Source organism: Nelumbo nucifera, chromosome 1 (genome assembly GCF_055504915.1).
Source record: "Nelumbo nucifera cultivar China Antique chromosome 1, China Antique-T2T, whole genome shotgun sequence".
Classification (NCBI taxonomy): Eukaryota; Viridiplantae; Streptophyta; class Magnoliopsida; order Proteales; family Nelumbonaceae; genus Nelumbo; species Nelumbo nucifera.
The window spans coordinates 86,272,620-86,295,440 of NC_142649.1; the positions used below are offsets into that span (position 1 = coordinate 86,272,620).

A 22,821-nucleotide genomic window follows, 5' to 3' on the forward strand; every position below is an offset into this window, starting at 1 on the left:
TCGCCACCAAGTAGCTCATCACCAAGGCACGTCACCACCAGGTCAAACACGAGGTACTTAGCCAAAAAATTTTACACATCCCAAAAAATGGTACGTGACCAAAAACGGTTACATCAATTGGCGCCGTCTGTGGGAATACGCTACGAAAAGCTAAGTTCTCATCCTACAAAAGCTAAGTTCTCATCCTACCAAAGCTAAGTCCTCACTTTTTTGAAGATATCACTTTATAGTTTACAGTTTTAATGAACTCAAAAACTATGCAGGGGGCTAACAGACTAAGTAGCTCTACCAACCTTACTTTCGATTCAGATGATGCCTCATCAGTCCTCTCCGCAAGGTCCCCCTACAAAGATGAGCTCTTCGTGGCTTCCGCGGGAGTTGACGGCCAACAGACTACATAGGCGCCCTTACCGGTCGAGCCTTCCAAGGCTCCCGTGTGAGCTGGCAACCTAAAGTTAGTAGTGCTGCCCCCGAAGGTCGAGCCCCTAGCAGCTTCTTGTAGGAGTGGGTGACCGGCATTATGAAGCTGATGCAGCACAATCATAGCTCGACACCTCACAGGCAAAGCCTATGGGCCACATTACTGCTTAAGACCCGGTCGCCCCTCCGGCACGGGCAAAAGTCAAAAAAGAGTAGACCACGAGTCACTCTCAAAAGCCTACGGGCCACATTACTGCTTAAGACCCGGTCGCCCCTCCGGCACGGGCAAAAGTCAAAAAAGAGTAGACTACGAGTCACTCCCAAAAGCCTACGGGCCACATTATTGCTTAAGACCTGGTCGCCCCTCCGGCACGGGCAAAAGTCAAAAAGGAGTAGACTAAGAGTCACTCCCAAAAGCCTACGGGCCACATTACTGCTTAAGACCCGGTCGCCTCTCCGGCACGGGCGAAAATCAAAAAGAGTAGACTATGAGTCACTCCCAAAGCCTGCGGGCCACACTGTTGCTAAATATCCAATCGCTTTCTCAACAGGAACAAAATCAGCAAAAGTGAACTATAAGTTGCCCCAGAGCCTAAGGTTTACACTACTGAAACCGGCGGAGACCCCCTCGTCTTACTAGCAGCTCGCCACATACAGGCAGCTCCCAAAGCCTAAGGAATTGGATCAAAACTTACTAACTCGTCAACTTACGGGCCAAAAGAAATCTACTCCCTTCGCTGAGTTACTCTCAGCTCGGGAGTGAGGGGCAATTGATGAGGGCAGATTTGGCCCTCCAGTGAAGTTGCGACACGTGGCACCTCGTGACAACTAGGCAAGCCCCCAGGCAACAACTTACCAAGTTGGTCCCCCCCCGGGCACCGGTCTGGCTGGCCTGGCGCGACCTGGCGCGGCCTGCGCGCGACCCGCGCGCGAACTGCGCGACCTGGCCGGATGAGCCTGCCACATGCGTCGACCTGGCAATCTGGCCCGGACGCAGGCGCCGACCTGGCGATCTGGCCCGGACACTGGCGCCGACATGACAACAAGACCTGGACACAGGCGCCGACCTGCTGACCTGACCCGGACACAGGCGCCGACCTGGCAACCTGGCCGGACGCCGACCCGCCGACTGACACAGACGCCGACCTGGCAACCTGGCCTGGACACCGACCCGCCGACTGACACAAGCGCCGACCTGGCGATCTGGCCCGGACACAGGCGCCGACCTGACAACATGACCCGGACACAGGCCCGCCGACTGGCACAGGCACCGACCTGGCAACCTGGCCCGGACACCGACCCGCCGACTGACAGGCGCCGACCTGACAACCTCGAGGAGTTCATCACCGTACCCCGGTTCTGACGGGATATGACGTCTTACCATTTGAAGGCTTTTTACCCACTTAACCCACGAGGGCACCACTATGTAAGGACTCCGACCCCCAAAGCTAACAGAGGAGAAAAAGGAGTATGGTGACCCCCGCTCTCTAGCTCTCTCATTTCTCTCCAAGCCCTCTGTAATCAGAATGCTAACTTAGGCATCGGAGAGTCCCCGCCGGGAAAATACCCCCGGGTCCTCTGATTCAGTTCCCGCAGGTCCCTCAGCTCCCGTCGTCTACAAAGGAGAGAAAATCACCTCACGCAGGGGGTAGTCGGGTAGCGCTGCACCAGGGAGCTCCACCATCCTCTGAGTTGCAGACCGCCTAGGAGCAAGTCAAGTGACGAGTTCGCCATCAGGGAACACTACCAGATAGTTCGCCACCAGGCAGTTCGCCACCAGGCAGTTCGCCATCAGGCAGTTCGCCACTAGGTAGCACTGCCGGGCAGTTCGCCACCAAGCAGTTCGCCATCAGGCAGTTCGTCACCAGGCAGTTCGCCATCAGGCAGTTCGCCACCAGGGAGCACTGCCAGGCAGTTCGCCACCAGGCAGTTCGCCATCAGGCAGTTCGCCACCAGGCAGTTCGCCATCAGGTAGTTCGTCACCAGGTAGTTCGCCATCAGGCAGTTCGCCACCAGGGAGCACTGCCGGGCAGTTCGCCACCAGGTAGTTCGCCATCAGGCAGTTCGTCACCAGGCAGTTCGCCTTCAGGCAGTTCGCCACCAGGCAGTTCGCCACCAGGCAGTTCACCATCAGGCAGTTCGCCACCGGGCAGTTCGCCATCGGTCAGTTCACCACCGGGCAGTTCGCCATTAGGCAGTTCGCCACCAGGAAGCATCACCAGGCAGTTCGCCACCAGGCAGTTCTCCCTCGGGAAGTTCGCCACCAAGTAGCTCATCACCAAGGCACGTCACCACCGGGTCAAACACGAGGTACTTAGCCAAAAAATTTTACACATCCCAAAAAATGGTACGTGACCAAAAACGGTTACATCAGTTTTATTGGTTCAAGCTGATGAGAAGAGGACCCAACATTCCTATTTCCTATACGAGTGCAACATTTGCTGCTGGATTTCATCATTTTCATTTGCCCCTCATATAATGGTTCAAATTCAATGATTAGAATAGAATAAGATGTTTACCATGAATTTGTTTGTATAATTTCTAATTGTTATAAAATTGACATTAGAAAGAGGAAAGCTTTGTTCCATTATCTATTAATGGATTCCAAACCAGTTTAGTATACTTAACACTTGCTAGTGATAAACCTGCATGGATGGAAAAGGAAAGAGCTTAATTATCTAAATATGTAGGCTAATTTTATTAAATAGATAAGAATAGCTATTTTACGGGAGTTTACTTCCTTAAATTAGTAGGATTATGTGGGTTATTTATGAGAAGACTTACCATGATATGGAGTTACTGTTGGAATCATGCTATGTCTTACAGTATTCTTAAATTTTCTAACAATTGACATTATCGTTAAAGATTAGAGGGGTGCTCTTTATTCGTGAAATCAATTCATACCTACAATCAATCATAAGCAAATTCTTTTTTCAAGTCAATTTCCTAAAACTTAGAGGTACCTAAAGGGAAATTTATAAATAATAGGTGTAGAGCTAGTCAATTTCCTATTCAATTCATACTAGAGAGAATTTTCCTTACTACTTACCTCCATCTGATACTCCAGGAGAGGTTCTCGTTTCTTGCCTCCTCCATGGAGACAATTTTCCAATGTGGCAGTGAGTTATAACCAATGCACTACAGGCAAAGAACAGGATTCCTTTCATTGATGGCTCACTACCTAAACCAGCGGCTGGTTTTCCAAATCTGAATTCCTGGATCAAGTGCAACTCGATGGTGGTTGCATGGATCTTCAATTCACTAATAAGAGAGATCTATAATAGTACAACCTTCATCAAATCAGTTGCAAAAATTTGGAAAGAGCTTCAAGAAAGATTCTCGCAGGGAAACATCCCCAAATATATCAATTGAAACAAGATTTGGCCTTGCTACAGCAAGGTGACCTTTCGGTAAACAACTATTTTACAAAATTGAAAATACTATGGGATGAACTCAGCACCATTACAGTGTATCCTAAATGTACCTGTGGAGCAACCAAGGTTTTCTTGGTAAAATGGGACAAAGAGAAGTTGCATCAGTTTCTTATGAGCTTGAATGAATGAATCCTTCAACATAATCTGTTCAAGCATCCTCGGATCAGAGCCCCTATCGTCCCTGAACAATGCATACACTCATACAACTTTCCAGTTCAACTGTTTAACCTTTGCAACCTGAAGGGGCAGCATTAGCAGTTGATGTATCCAAGGATAAAGACATTGGAGCTCCTCGATCTAAGCTTTGACTGACCACTGCAAGCACATCAGCCACACTAAAGAGAGGTACTATGCCCTTGTAGGTTATCAGTCAGCAAAATCACACAACTAAACTGTGTGGCAGTCTTTTTTTCATCATTTTTCATTCTCCCGAATCCACACTCTAAGACCGTGACTGGGACGAGTGAACTCCAACAAAATGGAGTGGCAGATTGGAAACACCACCATTTAATAGAGGTACCTTAGGCCTTGAGATAGCATGAATGACAGGAACCAGTGTATAGAGGTTAGTGATTCAGGAACAAAAGCTTTTCGAAATAAAATGAAATCTCCATAGGATTAACGGCTCTGGCAACCCTTGTAATATTCGGAAAAAGGCAATTTTGTCATCAAATTAAAAAAGGGAAAACTTAGACCCTAGGATAATGCCCGGTATTAATAATGCTGTTCACAATTCGTTAAATAATAATTAAAATAATAGAAAATGCTGATGTTGCACCGTTAAACTAAAAAAACTAGAAAATTTCAAGTGAGTCTCACTGAATAAAAATAAAAACTTATTTAATGTATAATCATAAATATTGAAAATAATATATAAATAGGTTCAATTAAAAAATTCTCTTTCAAGAGAAAAATAATAGATGCGCCCCACTTGAAATTGCGAGTCTCTATTCTTCTTCCTCTTCTTCTTCTTTTTCTTCCTCGCACTTTCTTATGTTCGGCCATGGCAACCCAAACCTGCAGTTCCAACCGAGCCTTTTAGGGGCTTATCAAAAAATGAACGCGGCTAACAGGGTCATTATATGGATCAAGCAAAGACCATTAAACTAGTAAAATTCAAACACGGAAATGTTGGAAGATTCATCGATGCCCTCTGATGAGCTTGACATTTTAGATGTTGATGTTATTTTGATAGATTAACAGTTTCCAGGAAACTACTCTGTCAACACTGCATCTGTATAGAAATGGTGGGTTAGATAATTTCCCGTGATCATGGTCAAAACGAAGACTCCCGCATGTATCTTCCCTTTATGAAAAATCAAACCCAGGATCCCCATTCTGTTATCTTGATATCCAAGAAACTCCGTCAATATAAATAAGAGTTGAACGAGTAAATTGATAGTATCAGAAACTTTGAAGATTAATCATTCAATTTCATTCTTTGCAATCCAAACGTTTACAGAGTGCTGCGAGATTTAGTGTTGATCTTTCCATTACAAGGGTGATAATAAGCAAGGAAGATGAGCAAATATAAGAAGGCGAGGTGGTACTCACCATTCTAAAGATCTTTGTCTTCAATTTTCTACGGATACAGAAACTATGACAATATTGCGAAGGGGCTGAAGACGCCATCGCTTTCTGATCCGGAGGGGACCATGATAGCTGCGACTAAGCATTTCTCTACCGCCCATAAAGTGCGATTCCTCTGAAAATTAGTGTCAATAGAAGGTAAAAAGCCATTGTTGTAGCTTAATCAAATTCCCTTTGTGGTCTTGGACCAGATTTACACGTCTATTATGGATGAATAATCCTGTTTAACTGAGTGCATATATAGAATCTGTGTCATTTATTGGTTTACTAGAACCACGCTTATCACTTGTTCATCATGTAGGCCAGTTATTCCGAGTGCTCTTGTCTCTGATTCCATATTTCCATGTCCAAGCATGATCTGAACTAGAATTATTCTTTACGTTTTATGGGCCACACATCGTATGACCAAGAGAGAGAAGTACTCCATCAGTGTAATAGCCAATCACAGAGCAACACACAGAGATGTGCCATATAAGTGCTTGCCTGAGTTCTGACATGGTTTCAGAAGATTAATTTTGATGAATTGGAATTGCTGGTTTGGGTTGCAGAGGCACACGAAGAAAGAGGAAAGCAGGAAGAAGAAGAAGAAAGAGAGAGACAATTTCAAGTGGGACTTACCTATTATTTTTCTCTCATAAATAAAATTTCAAGTGGACTCCATCTATTATTTTTTTCTTATAAAATAAAATTTTAAATGCGACTCACTTATATATTATTTTTAACATTTATGATTATACATTAAATAGGTTTTATTTTATTCAATGGGATTCACTTATAATTTTTATTTTTTTTTCTAATTTAATAGTATATATCAGTATTTTCTAATATTTTATTCATTATTTAATAGATTGTGAACGACATCACTAACACCAGGCATTTTACGGTTGGCCTTTTTTTTGAAACCTAAGGTCTAAATTGACCCTTTTTATAATTTGAGGGTAAAATTGCCTTTTCCGAATAGTACAGGGGTTGTCAAAACTGTTAATTCAATATCCATATGATCGAAAGAATAGTAAATTGAATATAATGGGGAAAATAGCCCCTAATGATATAAAGGCAAATCTGGAAGAGAAGGTAGAGACGAAGATTTCATGCAAAAGAGAGCGAAGTGGGCATGGGCCCTTAACAAAGGCAGAACACTTTTGAACGATAATGCTTCTAATATTAGTGATGTAGCACGATCTAGCTGTTCCCTGTTGGAGGTGATTTGGCTTCTGGTTAGACGACAGACTAGGTTCTGCAAAAGGAGGATCAGAGAACCTAGGGTGACTAACCCAGCGAGGTCGCTCCGATGCTTAAGTTAGCAAATTTGTTACGAGCTGAAAATTGCCGAGAATATTGAGAGCTAGAGAGTAGAGAAATCATGCGTACCTTGAACCACTGGGGGTGGAGCTTTTATATAGTTGAGTCCTCGCGGGTTTTTGTGGATCGGTTGCGGGATCTTCGTCACGATGGGATCTGTTTCCACTTTAATTGGGCGATAACACTGTCAATTGATAAGGCTTACCAATTTCGCCCGAATCGGGCGGGGAGGAGATAATGCTAGCTGTTACACGGCGTGGTCTCGTGAAGTTCGGAATCCATTGGTTTGGTTTCTAGGGTCACCACTTAATGGTTTGTCGGTATCCCCGAGCTGATGCCTTTAAGTTCCGAACTGGGTTGAATGCCGAAGTGCCTTGGGATCGAAGTGATCCTGTTTCGATCTGGTACCGAGGTGATCTCGTCCCGAGGTAACCTTATCCCAAGGTAGTTGAATATCCGAGCTCGATCTATTGCGGACTGGTCATGTCAGGCTGAGTTGTTATCTTTTGGCCAGGTCGTGTCCATGTGTCCCTTCTTTACTAAGTCGAGCAAATCACCCTTCATCAATTGCCCCCCACTCCCTGATCCAGGGATCCTAACCCAGTGCGGGGAGTTAATGACAAGTCCATGTGGATTTGGCCCAAGGTCCAGGCGGCATGTCGGGCGAATCGCTGGTCGGACATGTTCCGCTACCCGACTCAACCAGGAATAACCCAGGTCGCGTCTGGTCTATGTGCGGACGTTACGCAATCTATAAACTCCGTGGACATCAAAAAACGCACTAAACCGATTTCAACCTCAGGGGTCGCGTAGCCAGTTTTCCTAGGAGCCGTCGGATTGCTTCGATCTCGACCGTTGATTCTCGAACACAACGGCTATAAATAGGGGGCTCGAGACTCATTTGCTTCACCACAAATTCGCTAGCCTTCAATTTGAGGTCGCGTGCAAGTTCCTTAGCTCGGTTTCTCCAGTTTGGTGTCTTCTTTCAGTTTGGCCTCTCCTTAGTGAGTCTTCCCTAGCTCTCCTTTTTTATTCAGTTGTCATTTCCATGTCTAGTTTTAGCTTTGATAGTCTCCTGGATGGGAGCAGTGAATCCGCTGGGGCCGAGGTGGGTACCTCGGCTCAGGTCGTAGATCACCTCACCGAAGGAGCTACTTTCGGTTAGACCTATTCATGGGCCGGGCCGGGCCGGGCTCGGGCCAGGCTTTTAGTCTTCATTAACAGAAAAATGATAGGCCCGAGCCCGGCCCTGACAAAAAGCCAGAAGCCCGAGCCCGAGCCCGAAGCCCGACGTTTCTGAGTCTCCTGACGTTTCTGCTTCAAGCACTAACAAGTTCTTAGGAAGAAACAAGCCACTTCTGCGATTATGCCTTGTTCTTTTCAGCAGGACCAACAGTTATAAAAACAGTAAACACTAAAGATTGTTATAGAATAAAATGGTAAAGAGGACTCATTGCCGCCGCCGGTGATTGTATTCACCGGAGAGTTTGCGGTGAATCGGTGATTGTGGTCTGTAAGCTGCGAGCTTGACTTGCAATTTTGACAATGATCACTTGATCAGTTCGCGTTTGAGAAAGAAAGAGAGAGAGAGAGAGAGAGAAAGAGAGAGCTCACCGCCGCCGCTGGAGTTGTTGCGCCGGTGAACGTTCGTCGCCTCGCCGGTTGTGGCTGCCTGAGAGTGTGGGGATGAGAACTGTGCAGTGTGGAGGACGTGGAGAACTAGATATTGGAGATGAAGGGTCGACTGAAAAAAAGAATGGGAAGAGACATAGATGTCTCGACTAGGGGTTTTATTTAGGTTTAAGTATAGGTCGGGCCATGCTATTTTGATAAATCCCGAGCCCAGCTTGAATTTATTGCGGGCCGGGCTTTTTGGCCCGAGGTTAAGCCCACGGGCCCATATACTTGTTCAAGCCTGTCCGGGGGCCGGGCCAGCTCGTTGGGCCGCCCGACCCATGAACAAGTCTACTTCCGGTCAAGAAGCGGTTCGTGCTCCTCTTGAGGTGGAATCACCCCGAGAGGCACGAGAGGCCTCCGGTGGTCTGCCGTCCACCTCGCACTGAGGTCGGCAGCCAGATAACTTTGGCCCGTCGAAGATGACAACAGACAGGCTCCAGATCTTAGTAGCTCGGTATAGGCTTCTGAGCAACCTTGTCTATAGTCTTCCCCTATGTAACTTTCCCTGGGAGCACATTCACGACGAAATCGTGATCTTCGAGGAGCAGCTCGCAACTGGTCTTCATCTTCCACTTCACCCCCTGATTGTAGAAGTTATAAAACTTTTTAACATCACCATAGATTAGTTGCATCCGAACTCCATATGCAATGTAGTAGGAATCATCTCTCTCTTCCATGACTATAACTTGCCCCTTGACCTTGACATTTTTTCTTCCATCCTTTCAATAATGAAGAATTCCTCTTGTGTTCTACCCGAGCACAGACGGACTTACTACTTGTCCCCTCGTCCGGGCTACAAGCTCTTGCACGGACTCCCAAACAAGGTCCCGACCTAGAAAAGGGTTTACTTTTTGGTCCGTAACACTAAGGGGTGGCCTTTCCCGACCCACTGGAGGGTGGCCATCCAAGATCGCAGTGTCAGGCTGGACTTGAAGACAAGGGAAGCGCTCCAGTCCTGGAAGGAGCTCGGTCTCAAGTTCGCAGACTACATTACCGAGGACAAGCTCATGTAGGCTGGTCTGAGTCCTGGTAGGTCATTACTTGTTGTGTTGCCTTTGTTTTATTTCGATGTTGTTTCTAATAGTTTGCTTTTATTGCAGCAACCATGAAAATCCCTGCGAACGAATTCCTTGGTAGAATGAAGGGAAAGAAGAAGCGAGCTGCCAAAAGATCTCGCGTTGAGTCCCCGCAGGCTACCGTCCCTAAGCCCGAGCAGCCCTCTGCCAAGCAATCTCCAGTGATCGATCTGGTCGAGGAGGAACCCAGAAAGAAACCTCTTGCGACTGTCGCTTCTTCGTGCAGCGATGAGGCAATTCGGAGCATCCTAACTTCGAAGTACAACCTTCTCAAGAGAAAGAGCGCGGTATACGCCGAGGAGGTCGCTAACTGGGTCGAGCTATCAGTTGCTCAGCTCGGAGCTCGAGCGGCTACTCATTGCATGGTGGTAAGTTTTGTCTTGACTTCTTCAATTTTGCACTTAAAACTTTTCTTGTACTAACTCTTGTTCTCTTGGCAGGTGAACTCCGTTGTGCATGCTCTGACGTACCAGTCCAAGGTACACCTGAAGCGAGCTCTTGCATCTGAGTCTTCATCTCGCGAGGCTCACGCCGAGCTAAATCTGGCCCGTAACGAAATCAACCAGTTGAAGAAAGATGTGCGAGCTCAGAAGGAATTGATCACACTGTTAATGTCCGAGAAGGAGGAGCTCGTGAGGGAGAAAGCGGCGCTGAAGCGGGAGGTGGAGAACCTTGAGGCCCACATCAAGGAGTGAACTGAGATACTCCTCCAGGCTGTTGAGGAGGCCAAAGTCAGGGCCGTCGAGGATTACAAGACCTCGGAGGAGTTTCGTGGAGAACTGGTCGAGGCGGTGACAGAAGGCTATCGTAAGGGCTTCAAGCTTAGTAGGTGGCTGACCCGACGTGAATTCCCTTAGCTCGAACTGAGCGCCATTACTACTTTGAGGGTCACAGATGAAATGGCTGTCGAAGCTGCTGAAGATCCGGACTCCGAGGCGGAAAGTGATAGAGAACTGCTCGTTGACATCGAAGAGACCGGTGCTGACGAGAGTATGGACCCTTCTGCTGAGGCCTCGGACAAGGGCAAAGAACACCGAGGCGAATAGACTCCTTTTTATCTTCTATATTGTATACACCGGGTCTCCGAGCTCGGTCTATAGTGAACTTTTTATCTTATTTTTTGTACTCAAAGTTTGATATCAATGAACTACACTTTTTCTTATCTTTTGTTCAAAAATGTTCTGTGTAAATAACTCCTGAACTGGCAAACTAACCAAGCTAGACAACAAGTAAGGGTAACTAAAAATAGAATTTTCCCAAGTGGAGGTTACCCCGAACTACCGATCTGGACTACTAGTAAGGGTAACTTTTTATAATGTACGCCGAGGTGAGCGGACATTGTAGGGTATATACTCGACCTGCCTGCACACGGGCTACTCGCTTAGATGTTGGTTGTCCCTTTGAGCTAGTGGGTCCAACCTATTATTATATGCCGAACTAGGCTAGACGTCGTAGGGTTTATACCCGAATTGTCTATGCCTTAGGCGTGGGGGATGATTTGCCTATGCCGAAGAGGTGACTAGGACTTGTCTGCCCATGTCGAGGAGGCAACTGGGACTTGTCTGCCCATGTCGAGGAGGCGACTAGGATTTGCCTGCCCATGCTGAAGAGGTGACTAGGATTTGTCATAGTGCTAAGGTCTTATGTCAGCTTGGCATCATGGCCCTTGGGCTTCTGGGATAGGCTCGCAGTCCTCTCTCCAGTTCAGCGATCACAGGTAGTATCTTCTCTTTGTATAAAGTTTTTTAGATATCCGCGACGGATGAGCTCCTCGATCTCGTCACGGAGGTTCCTGCAATTCTTTGTACTATGTCCATGGTCTTTGTGGAAGTGACAATAGACATTTCTGTTTCTGGTGGCGGGATCCCCATCAACCGAGGTGGCCACTTCACGTAGGAGGAGTCCTTGATCGCCATTAGGATCTCTCCTCTTTTCTCGTTGAGGGGAGTGTAGCTCGTCCTTTCAATGGGCAGAGTTCTAGAATGCTGACCTGACTTACGAGATCGCGAAGGAGATCGGATCCCAGACTTGTTTCCTCCCCTGGTCGGGGTCTTGCTTTTTCTTCTCTTGTTCCCGTCGTTGCTTGCGTTTTCACCTTCCCTTTTTCTCTTTTCTACTGGATTTTTAGTCCTCTGATTCATCTCTTCCTCAGTCCCAATGAACTGATCCACGAGATTGAGGAATTCTGTGATGTCTTTTGGCTTGCTGGCCACCACATGCCACTTGAACTCCCTGTGAGTTATACCTTTCTTCACTACCGTAAGCCTTACTGTTGGATCTAGATCGGGGATCTACAAGCAGGTGTCATTGAAGAGTTTGATATAGCTTCTAATAGACTCCCCTTCTCTTTGAACTACGTTGAGGAGGCTTTCTTGGGACCTTGGGCACTTCTTGCTGGTGATGAAGTGCGAGGTGAACAATTCTACAAACTGTGCCCAACTTCTGATTGTTCCTAGCACGAGGTTCCAGTACCATGTGCGAGCTACTCCTTTGAATGTGGTGGAGAAAGCCATGCACATGCAAGATTCGTCAGCCCCAGTTAGGTGCATCTGGGACTGAAAGGAGTCTACATGGTCATTTGGATCAAATGATCCATCATACTTGTCGAGATGAGGCATTTTGAAGTCCTTCGGCATCGGGGTCGCTAGGAGCTCGGAGGATAGAGGGGATGACTCGGAGAGGAGAGGAGCAGTCTTTGTGGGTGTTGAGCTCGCCTCCTCTTTACCTTTTACTTGCTCTGATTAGCTGGGCCTAGCGAGCTGGCTATTCTGAGCTGTGGTTCAGTGTGCCTTGCGACGCCTTCACTACTGCTTCTTCGTCGGCTCCGCATTAGTGCTACTGACCTCTGTGTGGTCGGGTACTGTTCTGGCATGGGGTGGCTCTAGATGCTGAGGCTGACTGCCATGGATGGAAGGGCCTCACCTTAAGCTCGCGACCAGAACCCCAAACCGGTTACCTGCGAGCGAACCTTCTTGATGAGAAGGCCAAGGTAAAATAGCCCTAGCGGGCTGAGTATCTCCTGATCTACTTCCAACGTTGCCTTGTGAAGCGGACGGGGTGACCTGTCCGTCCCTCCTCCCGCGGGGTGAGACCTGGCTCCCAAGAGGAAGTGGAACTTGGGAAGTCTCACCTCGGTGTGGAAAGTGAGTGTTCTGCAAACGAGGTTGATTCTGCTGTACTGCTAGGTGTCGGGGTGGAGCCGGCTGCTGATTTTGCTGTAGTGGAGGGAATTGTTGCTGATACTGTTGCTGGTAGAACTGGCAGAGGACTTGCTGCTAATAGTGTTGGAACTGCTGGACCTATTGCATTTGGACCTGAATGGCCCGCACGTAGTGTACCAGGTCGTTGAACTGGAATTGCCCGACTCCAGGGGGAACCACAAACGGTTCAGCGAAGGTCGTGCCAACTACAGGAGGGAGTGGCGTGTTTACTTGTGTAGCCGCTTGGGGCATGGTCAACATTGGGACCCCAGCCGTAGTAAGCGGTATGGTGAACTGATCGATGTAGACGGACGGGAACTAAGGCTGCCCCCCGGAGACGTTCATTTCAGCATTTTGTCTGGTGTTGTTGGAAGATGCCATGGATTTCTGAGTTGTTGATGGTGGAAAAGTCTTTCTGTAGCGTTTCCTATAGACGACGCCAAATGATGTAGCGTGATCTAGCTGCTTCCTGCTAGAGGTGATCTGGCTTCCAGTCGAACAGCGGACTAAGTTGATCTGCAAAAGGAGGATCAGAGAACTCGAGGTGGCTAACCCGTCGAGGTTGCTTCGATGCTTAAGTTAGCAAACTTGTTGCGAGCTGAAAATTGTTGAGAATGTTGAGAGCTAGAGAAGAGAAATCACACGTACCTTGAACCACCGGGGGTGGAGCTTTTATATAGTTGAGTCCTCGCGGGTTTTGCGGGATCTTCGTCATGATGAGATTCGTTTCCGCTTTAATTGGGGGATAACGCTGTCAATTGATAAGGCTTATCAATTCCGCCCGAATCGGGCGGGGAGGAGATAATGCTAGCTGTTATGCGGCGTGGTCCCGTGAAGTTCGGAATCCGTTGGAGAGGCTTCTGGGGTCACCACGTAGTGGTCTGTCGGTATCCCCAAGCTGATGCCTTTAAGTTATGAACTAGGTTGAATGCTGAAGTGCCTTGGGATTGAAGTGATCCTGTTGCGATCTGGTACTGAGGTGATCTCGTCCCGAGGTAATCTTGTCCCGAGGTAACCTTATCCCGAGGTGGTTGAATATCCAAGCTCGATCTATTGCGGACTGGTCATGTCTGACTGAGTTGTCATCTTTTGGCCAGATCATGTCCACATGTCCCCTCTTTACTAGGTCGGGCCAAATCACCCTTCATCAATTAGCGATAAAAATTAAAGGATCTCCCGATAAACTTAAGCATTAATGAAAGAGAAAATTCAATGAAAAAAATAATAAAAAAAAGAAGATAAGCCGGTGGATTTCTTTTTCAATTCCAATAGGAAACTTTCAAAAGAAAATTGGGTAAAGACAGAATGGATGAACGCCATTTTAGACATGTTTTCTATAATAAAGAACAAACTTTCGTCCCTGAATTTTGGTATTGACAACAATGAAGGAGGATTAGAGGATAACTTGAATTGCGAACTCACAATAAAGGAAGATGAGATACGTATGGAAACTTTGCATGCATTGCATGAGCTGCATGGAAACCAAAGACTCAACGGAAAAGAACCAGAGGAGGCAATCACTGTCCAACAAGTATAATTATACCCTCTAGGAAATTAAAGAAGAGGAGGGAATTTCAAGAAACAATAAGGAAGATGAGGTGAACTAAAGGTAGATTAATTTATCAAATGTTCAAAGGAGTCCTTTATAGTTGGAACACCGAACGACTCATGGTAAGGCCAACTTAAATGACGACCTACCCAAAAGGATGGGTAAAGATTGCTCGGTCAAGAAACCTCCTCTGCCTCCTTCATGCAAAGATGAGCACATTTTCATGGGGAATAAGGATGATTAAAGTCCCATGCAAGATACGGACCAGACGAAAAGCCCTCAAAGCTACAGAGATATACTTATCCATGGAATGGAATTATTATCGATGGAAAAGTATTGTTATAGTTAGGCTCGTTTGTTTTCTGATAAGTTATTTATCCAGACAAATGCAATTATTTGGGTAAGTTTTTCTTGTGAAATACTTATTCGGGTAAGTGCATTTATGCATGTTCTTTTATTTCTCGTGTAAATAAGGCAATGATCATTTTAGTCATAAAAATCTATTATTAAAAGGGACATTTTTGTCCCATTCAAGTATTGGCAATTTTTCTCCTGGGTGGGATACCCAAGAAAATAAACTTTCTCTTATCCCCACATAAATAAGAAAAAAAAACATGAGATTCTTCCCATTGACCAACTTTCCCCTCTCCAAATCGGAAAAAAGAACGCTCCCTTAAAGTAACAACGATAACCATATTTATGATAAGGCTGAGCACACGAAGGGGCAGTAATTCTATTGAAGGGAATTGCGGAAGAACAAGCTCCAAGATTGCTTGTCCGGTTAATTTGGATGAGATCAGAAAGGAGAAAAAGAGGAATGATGATCTATGGTCTTTATCCATGCTTTCTAAGATTCTTGGGGAGACTGAACCTATCAAGACCATCACTTCAAGAGTGATGGAGTGGGGAATAAAAGAAAAGGCGGATATTCGATCCATAGGAAATGACTTCTTCTTGCTGCCCTTCTCTAATTCAGAAGATTACAACCTAATTTTGAAGAAAGGGTCGTTGTTTATTAACGGGAAGTATTTCGTGACATTTTAGTGGAGAATTGGGTTCAACCCTCTCACTGCAAATCTAGAAAAGGCCGACATCTGGATCCAGCTCCCTGGGCTGCCTCTAGACTACTGGGAAGCTTGACTCGATCATTGAAGGAATGTAGAGAGCGATGCACCCCTCGGGTTTGTGTTTAGGTGGATCTTACAGAACCTTTCAAGCTTCAAATACTTGTTACGTTTGGAGGCCAGGAACACATGATCAAAGTGGTTTATTGTTCACAACAAAAAACAAAGCGTGGGCGTAAAGCGTTCAAATGCCCAGACATGATCAAACAGAAGAAAGAACAAGAGTGGACTATTGTTCACAACAAGAAACAAAGAGTAGCTAGAAATCTTATGGGCCAAAGAACAAAGAAGAAGGCATGTCTAAAGGAAGGAGCTAGAACAACAAACACCAGAACTGGCTCCAAGCAAAGAGTAAATTGATGGGAAGAGTACCGGATCCAGATTTATCAACCCTGGACACATGACAATACAACCTTTTTATCAGTCGAAAAGTTAGGTGGTATGGGTTCAGAAGTGTACATCGGTGGGAAGCAATGGATGTGCTCTTGACCTGTCTGAGGGGAGTAAGTCTCCAAACCCTTATGGTTTTAGTGATGATGACACTCTTAATGAAGGGGGAGAAGACGAAGATGACTTTGAAGGCATCAGGAAAGAGTCTACCCCAGATGAAATTAAAGGGAAGTTGTAGAGCTTAATGAAGATTGACTGACTGAGGATGAAACACAAGCTTCTACTATCGAAAGGGCCAACATAGGTCCAACACCCAACACCGGAGTCAATGAAGGTACTAATATGGAACATTAGAGGGTCTGTAAGGCCCAAATTAAGGCATCAAGTATTTGATTTAGCTAAGAGACATAATTTAGGTTTCTGTTTTTTGATGGAAACCAGAGTGAGTCTTGAGCACACAAAGAAAATCATTAAATCTTTCCTTTCAATGAATCCTTTTATATAAAATCAATCGGCATCTCTGGAGGTCTTTGAATCATGCGGAACAAAAACCAAAGCAATTTAAATGTTATTTTTTCTAATGAAATATCACTTCATGTTCTTGTTGAAGATCTAATCTCTAGAAAGTCTTGGTATTGTACATTTGTTTATGCTCCTCCTAATAGGTTAGAGCAAAAAATAGTTCGGACATGGATTAAAGACGTTGCTGAAAGTATAGATGAAGCTTGGTGTGTGATGGGAGACTCCAATGCCTTTAGAGTCAGTGATAACAAATGGGGTGGGAGGATGGTCACTAGTAGTCAAACAAGAGACTTCAATGAATGTATTGGCTATTGCAACCTTATTGAAATGAATATGGATGGCCTCCAGTTTACATGGAAAAACTATAATGTTAAGAGAGAATAGATTGGGTTTTCTCAAATGACCTCTGGAGAAGAGAGAACTTGAATGCCTCTCTTACCAATCTTCCATTTCTCACATCAGACTACTCCCCTCCCCTTCTCAATACAGGAGAAGTCTCCATTTCTGGCCCTAAACCATTTCGATTTGAGGCAATGTGGTGTCTCGATGACAACCTCAACGAAGTGATTCAAGAGGCATGGAATAATGATTTTTCAGGGTCTAAAGCTATTCAATTTATCAAGAAGAGAAACTCCCTTGTCCAAAAAAATTAAAGTGTGGAACAAGGAAAAATCCGAGAATATTTTTCTTCTGAAAGAAATAATATATAAACAATTGGGAGATGTTCAAATTAAATTATCAAGTGACCCTAGTAACATGTCCCTTGTTAACCTTGAGGTAGCTCTCTAAAAACACCTTAACTCCTTGTTGCCTCGTGAAGAGTTGTATTGGACTCAGAAATCGAGAGTTGATTAGGCTAATTTGGGTGATAGAAAAAATAGTTTCTTTAACATAACGGCTACCTTTAAAAGGAGCAAAAATAGAATTTAAAAGATTAAGAATGAAGATGGAGAGTAAGTGTGATAGTATTTCTGAGTACCTAGGTGACATTTTCGAGAGTAGATTCAAAGTTGGAATTTATCGAGGCTATCGAGGCTAATGAGGAGATCATGAGACTATTTTTTATGAAGGATCTCAAATCGCCTTAGCCTAATGGGCTTAATGTGTTATTCTTCCCCATTATTGGAAACTCTTTTTCTAGTGTGGTGAAAGCTTTTTTCTACTCGGGGAAGCTTAACAATATTTTAAATAAAACATTTATCACTCTTATTCCTAAAAGTGCAAACCTAGAGACTGCCAATAATTTCAGGCCTATTAGCCTATGCAATGTCATTTACAAAACAATATAAAAAATTCTAGTCAATAGAATTAAACCTTTTCTTGATGACATAATATCCTCTTTCCAAAGTGCCTTCATTCCAAATAGGCAGTTCATTGATAACGTTCTCATTGCTCATGAAGTTAGAAGGAAGGGTGCTATGACCTACAAAATTGATATGGAAAAGGCTTATGATAGATTGGACTGAATGCTTATAGAAAAGGTTCTTAGGAGGCTTGGATTTCACACCAAATGGGTAGAATGGGTGATGGAATGCATCAAAACAATGACTTATCAAATTTTAGTCAATGGAGTGTCGGTAAGAGAGTTTATTCCTGACGGTGGCATCAGACAAACAGACCCTCTATCTCCTTATATATTTTTCCTATGTGCAAAGGCTCTTACTAAGAATCTGATGGAGGCTTCCTCTACTAGAAGTTCTATTGGTATTAAGGCCTCTAGATATGGACCGGAGATCCCAATACTGCAGTTTGCAGATGACTATGTCATTTTTGCTAAAGCAGATATCCAAACTTGTTTTACTATAAAAGACATCCTCCATAAATTTGCCAAAGCATTTGAGCAGGTTCCAAACTTTGATGAATCTAATATCATTTTTTCCAAGAATATCCATCTGAGGTTGAAAAAAATAATGTCTAGAATGCTTAGAATTCCCTTGGAACCAAGAAACCGCCTTTACTTAGGGGAACCTATTTTCAATAATAGATTTGGTAAGGATGCTTTCAATAGAAAATGAATAGGAAACTGGTTGGGTGGAAAAGGAATTCTCTTTCTCTCGCTAATAGACTTACCCTCATAAAATCCTCATCTGACATGATTCCTCAATATATCATGAGATCCTTCATAATTTCAATGGGGTCATCCAAGATTTGGAAAGAAAACAAGAGACTTCTTGTGGTCCAATAACAAAGAAAAGATATCTCTTCATTTAATCAATTGAAACCGGGTTTGTTCCACCAAGCATAGGGGTGGCCTTGGTCTTCAGAATTTATTTTGGATGAATGAGGCCTGTTTGGCAAAACTGGGATGAAAAATTTTGAATGAGAAAGAAAATCTGTGGATTCAAGTGGTAAGCAAGAAATATTTGGGTAGAGAGAACCTATGGAAGGTAGATTTGAAGAAAAATTAGTCTTGGGCTTGGAGAGACATCCTCTTTGTTAGGGATCTTCATAAGAGAGGCTTAGGCTGGATCATTGGGAACAACAACTCCATAAACTTTTGGATTGACAAATGGGCCGATGAGGAGCCTCTGATCAAAGCAGTTGATCCTAGTCAAATTAGTAATCCGGACCTTAAAAGTTGGGGAAGCAATTGACCTGGACAAGAGGGTTTCGAAAGAAAACATCATTAAAATCTTGTTCCCACAACAGCATAGGTGAAAATTAAAATGTTGTTTATTTCCTGAAGTAATTGTGAAGACAAACTGGTTTGGAGACCCAACCCGAAAGGTAGTTTTTCGATTAAACCAGCCTATAATGAGGCTTGTAAGATGAATGAGAATTACAACAATAGAATTGTGACTGAGATTAATAAAGTGTGGGCTCTGAAAACACCCTTGAAAATTAAAACCTCCATGTATTTGCTTTTGAATGATAAGCTCCCTACTAAAAGAAGGCATATTCATAGGGGCTTTGATATTGATGGAGTGTGCATTGTTTGTGGTGAAGAAGAAGAGGATACCAATCACATTTTTGCGAATTGTACCTTGACTAAGTAAGTGTGGGTCACGATGAGTGATTTCAATACGTTGAATCAAGAGAATAGTAACACAATATTGAATTGGTGAAAGAGTTTGGTTAGCCACTCAAATGGTTCGTTTGCTAAAGAAAAATTGCTTTCTTGTTATGGTTACCACAATGATAATGTTTTTAGTAATAAGAAAACCTCTCTAGCTATAATCATTGAAAGAGAAAAAATGCTTTTATGGAATTCATATCAAACACAGAGTTAGATCGGAACGAAGAAAAGGTTAAGCAGTATGTTCCATTTATATGGATAATTAACATGAATTTCGCTTATGCATAGGAATGGCAATTTTTTCCATCTCTGACAGGGACCCGATTTCCTCGACCCATCGGGGATGGGGATTGTTTTGGCGAGGCAGGGACAGGGACGGGGATTAATAGGAATCCCCGATTAGGGTCGGGGTCGGGGATGGGGATTGAGGTCCCTGCCCCTCCCCGATCCCGATAAATATATATTATTATATTATTTATTATATATATATCAAAATATATTTAAAAAATATTTATAATTTAAATTATTTATTTATTTTTCAAAAAAAAATGCTGTTATTTAAAAAAATTTGGGGATTCAGGTCCCCTTGGGGAACTCATCCCCATCGGCCGAGGATCAGAGATGGAGGACAAATTTTATCCCGGCAGGAATTGGGGGACGAGGATGGAGATTAATTTCATAATCGGGGTCGGGAACGAGGAATATGATCCCCGCCCCATTGCCATTCCTACTCATGCATCAATGGTCAGTGCACAATTGCTTGCTTAGCTAGGGATTTCAAAGGTCAAATCCTGGATTGCAAAGCATATAAAGTAGGAACCTCATCTATTAATCTTGCTAAAGCATGGGCTGCGTTAGAGGCTCATAATGTTGCCATTAACTCCACCAACAAGGATATTATTATAGAGGGAGACTCAAAATTGGTTATTGACGATCTAAGGAATAGTGTGCAGCCCCCTTGGAGATTGAAATCCATCATTGAAATTGCAGGTTGCTGGTCGAAAGTTTGGAAGGTCAAGTGGAGTACTATCATGTATATCGTGAAGGCATGCAACATGGTTGCGGATTGGCTCGCCAACTTTGTTCATTCAAGTGCTGTTTCTTCCCTAGAGCTTTAAGTCTTATATATATATATATATATTCTTGGGACATTCTACTCCTGTTGTGTGTAGCCCTCTTGTTTCTTTTCTCGATTTGTCAAAAAAAATTAGCATATGCAGTTGTCCCAACTTGTACATGTCTGAACACAAGAGAAGTTTTTTTTTTTTTTTCTGATTAGTTAGCCTAATTCATAGTTGATTGCTTTAGATTAATTAGCCTATGCTTCTAATTAATCCTAGGTAAGGGTGTTAATAAACCAGTCCAAAATCAATTTGGACAAATTGAACGGACCATCAAGACATATTGGATTGGACCAATTCGGTCCAAAATATTTATTAGATTGGACTGGATCTGGTCCGTCTGTAACAAATTTATATTGAATTGGATTTGATTAAGCCAATACATAATCCATTGATATAAGATAAGAATATATGTGTCAATGGACCAGGTTTGGTTTGAAACCAATCTAAATCAAAATGAATTTGAACAAATTGGATGGTCCGATCCAATTATTAAATTGGACTAATCCAAATTGGTCCAAAACATTCATTGGATTGGATTGGACCTGATCCATTTATAATGAACTTAGATTGGACTGGATTAGATTAGACCAAATTCAGTCCAATTGACACCCCTGGCTATAGGCTAGGCACAGTAACTCATCATGTGAGATATCAAGTTCTTATGGTTTTTATATGTATGATATATAATAATAATAGAAGTGGTCTTTTGGTATGGTCAGAGATAGTTTGGAAGCTGAATTTTAAGTTTACAATGACAGAGAATCTATCGGTCGTACCATATGAAGGGATGAAGTGCAATGAAGCCAAAGTTTTGATTCTCAATGAGTTAGGGTAACTTGCAGGTATTCAGACAACAACTGATGCCAAACATTTTGCAATTTCAGCAATGATACTCAAGTTCAGCAACAAGAATAGAGAGAATCATGTTGAGGAGTTGCAACTTATATTATTTTGTCATTGTTATACATTTATTCTTAAAACTTGATGCAACTACAGCATCCTGGTCTTAAGATGTCAATTTTTACTTTGATCTAAATTTAGTTTAGTTTATTTTTAATTTTTCTTTTTGATGTTAATTAGGGTCTGTATGTTGGATATAAAGAGAGAGTCATGTTGATGAACAGTTAATTATATCAGAGTTTTTCTTTATTTTATTTTATTTTTTGTGAAGTTTCTACTGTATTTCTATATTTTTTTATATTTCTTATGCTTTTTATTAATTTCTAATGTTTTATTCAGTTTGGATTAAATTGGATTTGGTTTGTACTTAGATATGGATTGGATTGGGTCCGATCCATTTGTAAATAGACACATATAGATTGGATCAAATCTGGTTCAATTGACAACCATATACATATTTACTGCTTATGGGAAAGATTCATCAGCAAATAATGTTTAGGCTGCATTTGGCATTCATTATTTTGAGGATTTATCTCTTTTTTACAGTTAAAATGCCTCTGAACACTGAATTTTTAACAGCAAAAATGAGATAAGTCCTTAAAATAAAGAATGCCAAATGCAGCCTTAGTGAAGCTATGTGGAAAGTACTTGGCTACCTGCTATGGTATTTGGGGATATTTAGGGGCTGTTTGGCATATCCTTTTAAGTAAATCTTTCAATAGCCTGGCAAAATGGCATACCAAGCTTTTTGGAGCTTGTCTTTCATGACCAAGATCATTGGGTAAATATCACGGTCGACCATGACCTATCAAACTATTAAATGAAAGATTTTATGTATAGAAAGACGGGTTTGAAGCTTCTTATATTTGGTCACTTTACCAAATATTGGTAAAGAGCATGTCGAAAGACTTACCAAACATCCTATTAGAATTTTAAATTGGCCCATGGGAAGCGTACAATATGGCCCTCAATTTTAGAGAGGCATCGAAGGAGATTCAAAGGTTTGAAGAGATCCATGGCTACGCCTTGGAGAGTTTCGAGCATCGTTGATGACTTTAAATGCATCAGCTCTCATTTGGATGGTGGGAGTTCGCTATCAACACACATTTAGGTAAATCAAGTTACGGTGGTTGACGCGCAATGCTATCATGGTAGTCAAGTTAGCCTAGTTTGTATTGCTTCATCTCTTATTTTTATTTGTGCTGCTGATTTCTAGGACCGTGCTATCCCCGCCTCTTGTGCAGATGGATCGACTTGGCCATCTGTTTATCCAACACAAGACAACCCATTTAAATCCATCTGTTTCACAGATGGATCGACTTGGCCCTCTTTATCCTATCCAACCCTTTTCCTAACAATTTGTTTGACTTATCAACCCACATAATCATGGCCAGAAAACCTAACCTTCTCATCCTTGGTCAGGTCAATATCGCTGGGCTAAAAACCCTAAACCGGCCCGTAACCCAATAATCAACCAAATCCAATTCAGCCCTATTA

At 43.3% G+C, this 22,821-nt stretch overlaps 1 long non-coding RNA gene across 1 annotated transcript; it reads left to right on the forward strand.

The window, feature by feature from the left end:
• Positions 1-5,139: 5,139 nt before the first annotated feature.
• LOC148803514 (uncharacterized) lies at positions 5,140-10,646 on the forward strand. Its single transcript, XR_016076146.1, has 4 exons — positions 5,140-5,582; positions 5,746-9,452; positions 9,524-9,867; positions 9,940-10,646. It is a non-coding gene; the product is annotated as an uncharacterized LOC148803514 (long non-coding RNA).
• The last annotated feature ends 12,175 nt before the right edge of the window (positions 10,647-22,821 follow it).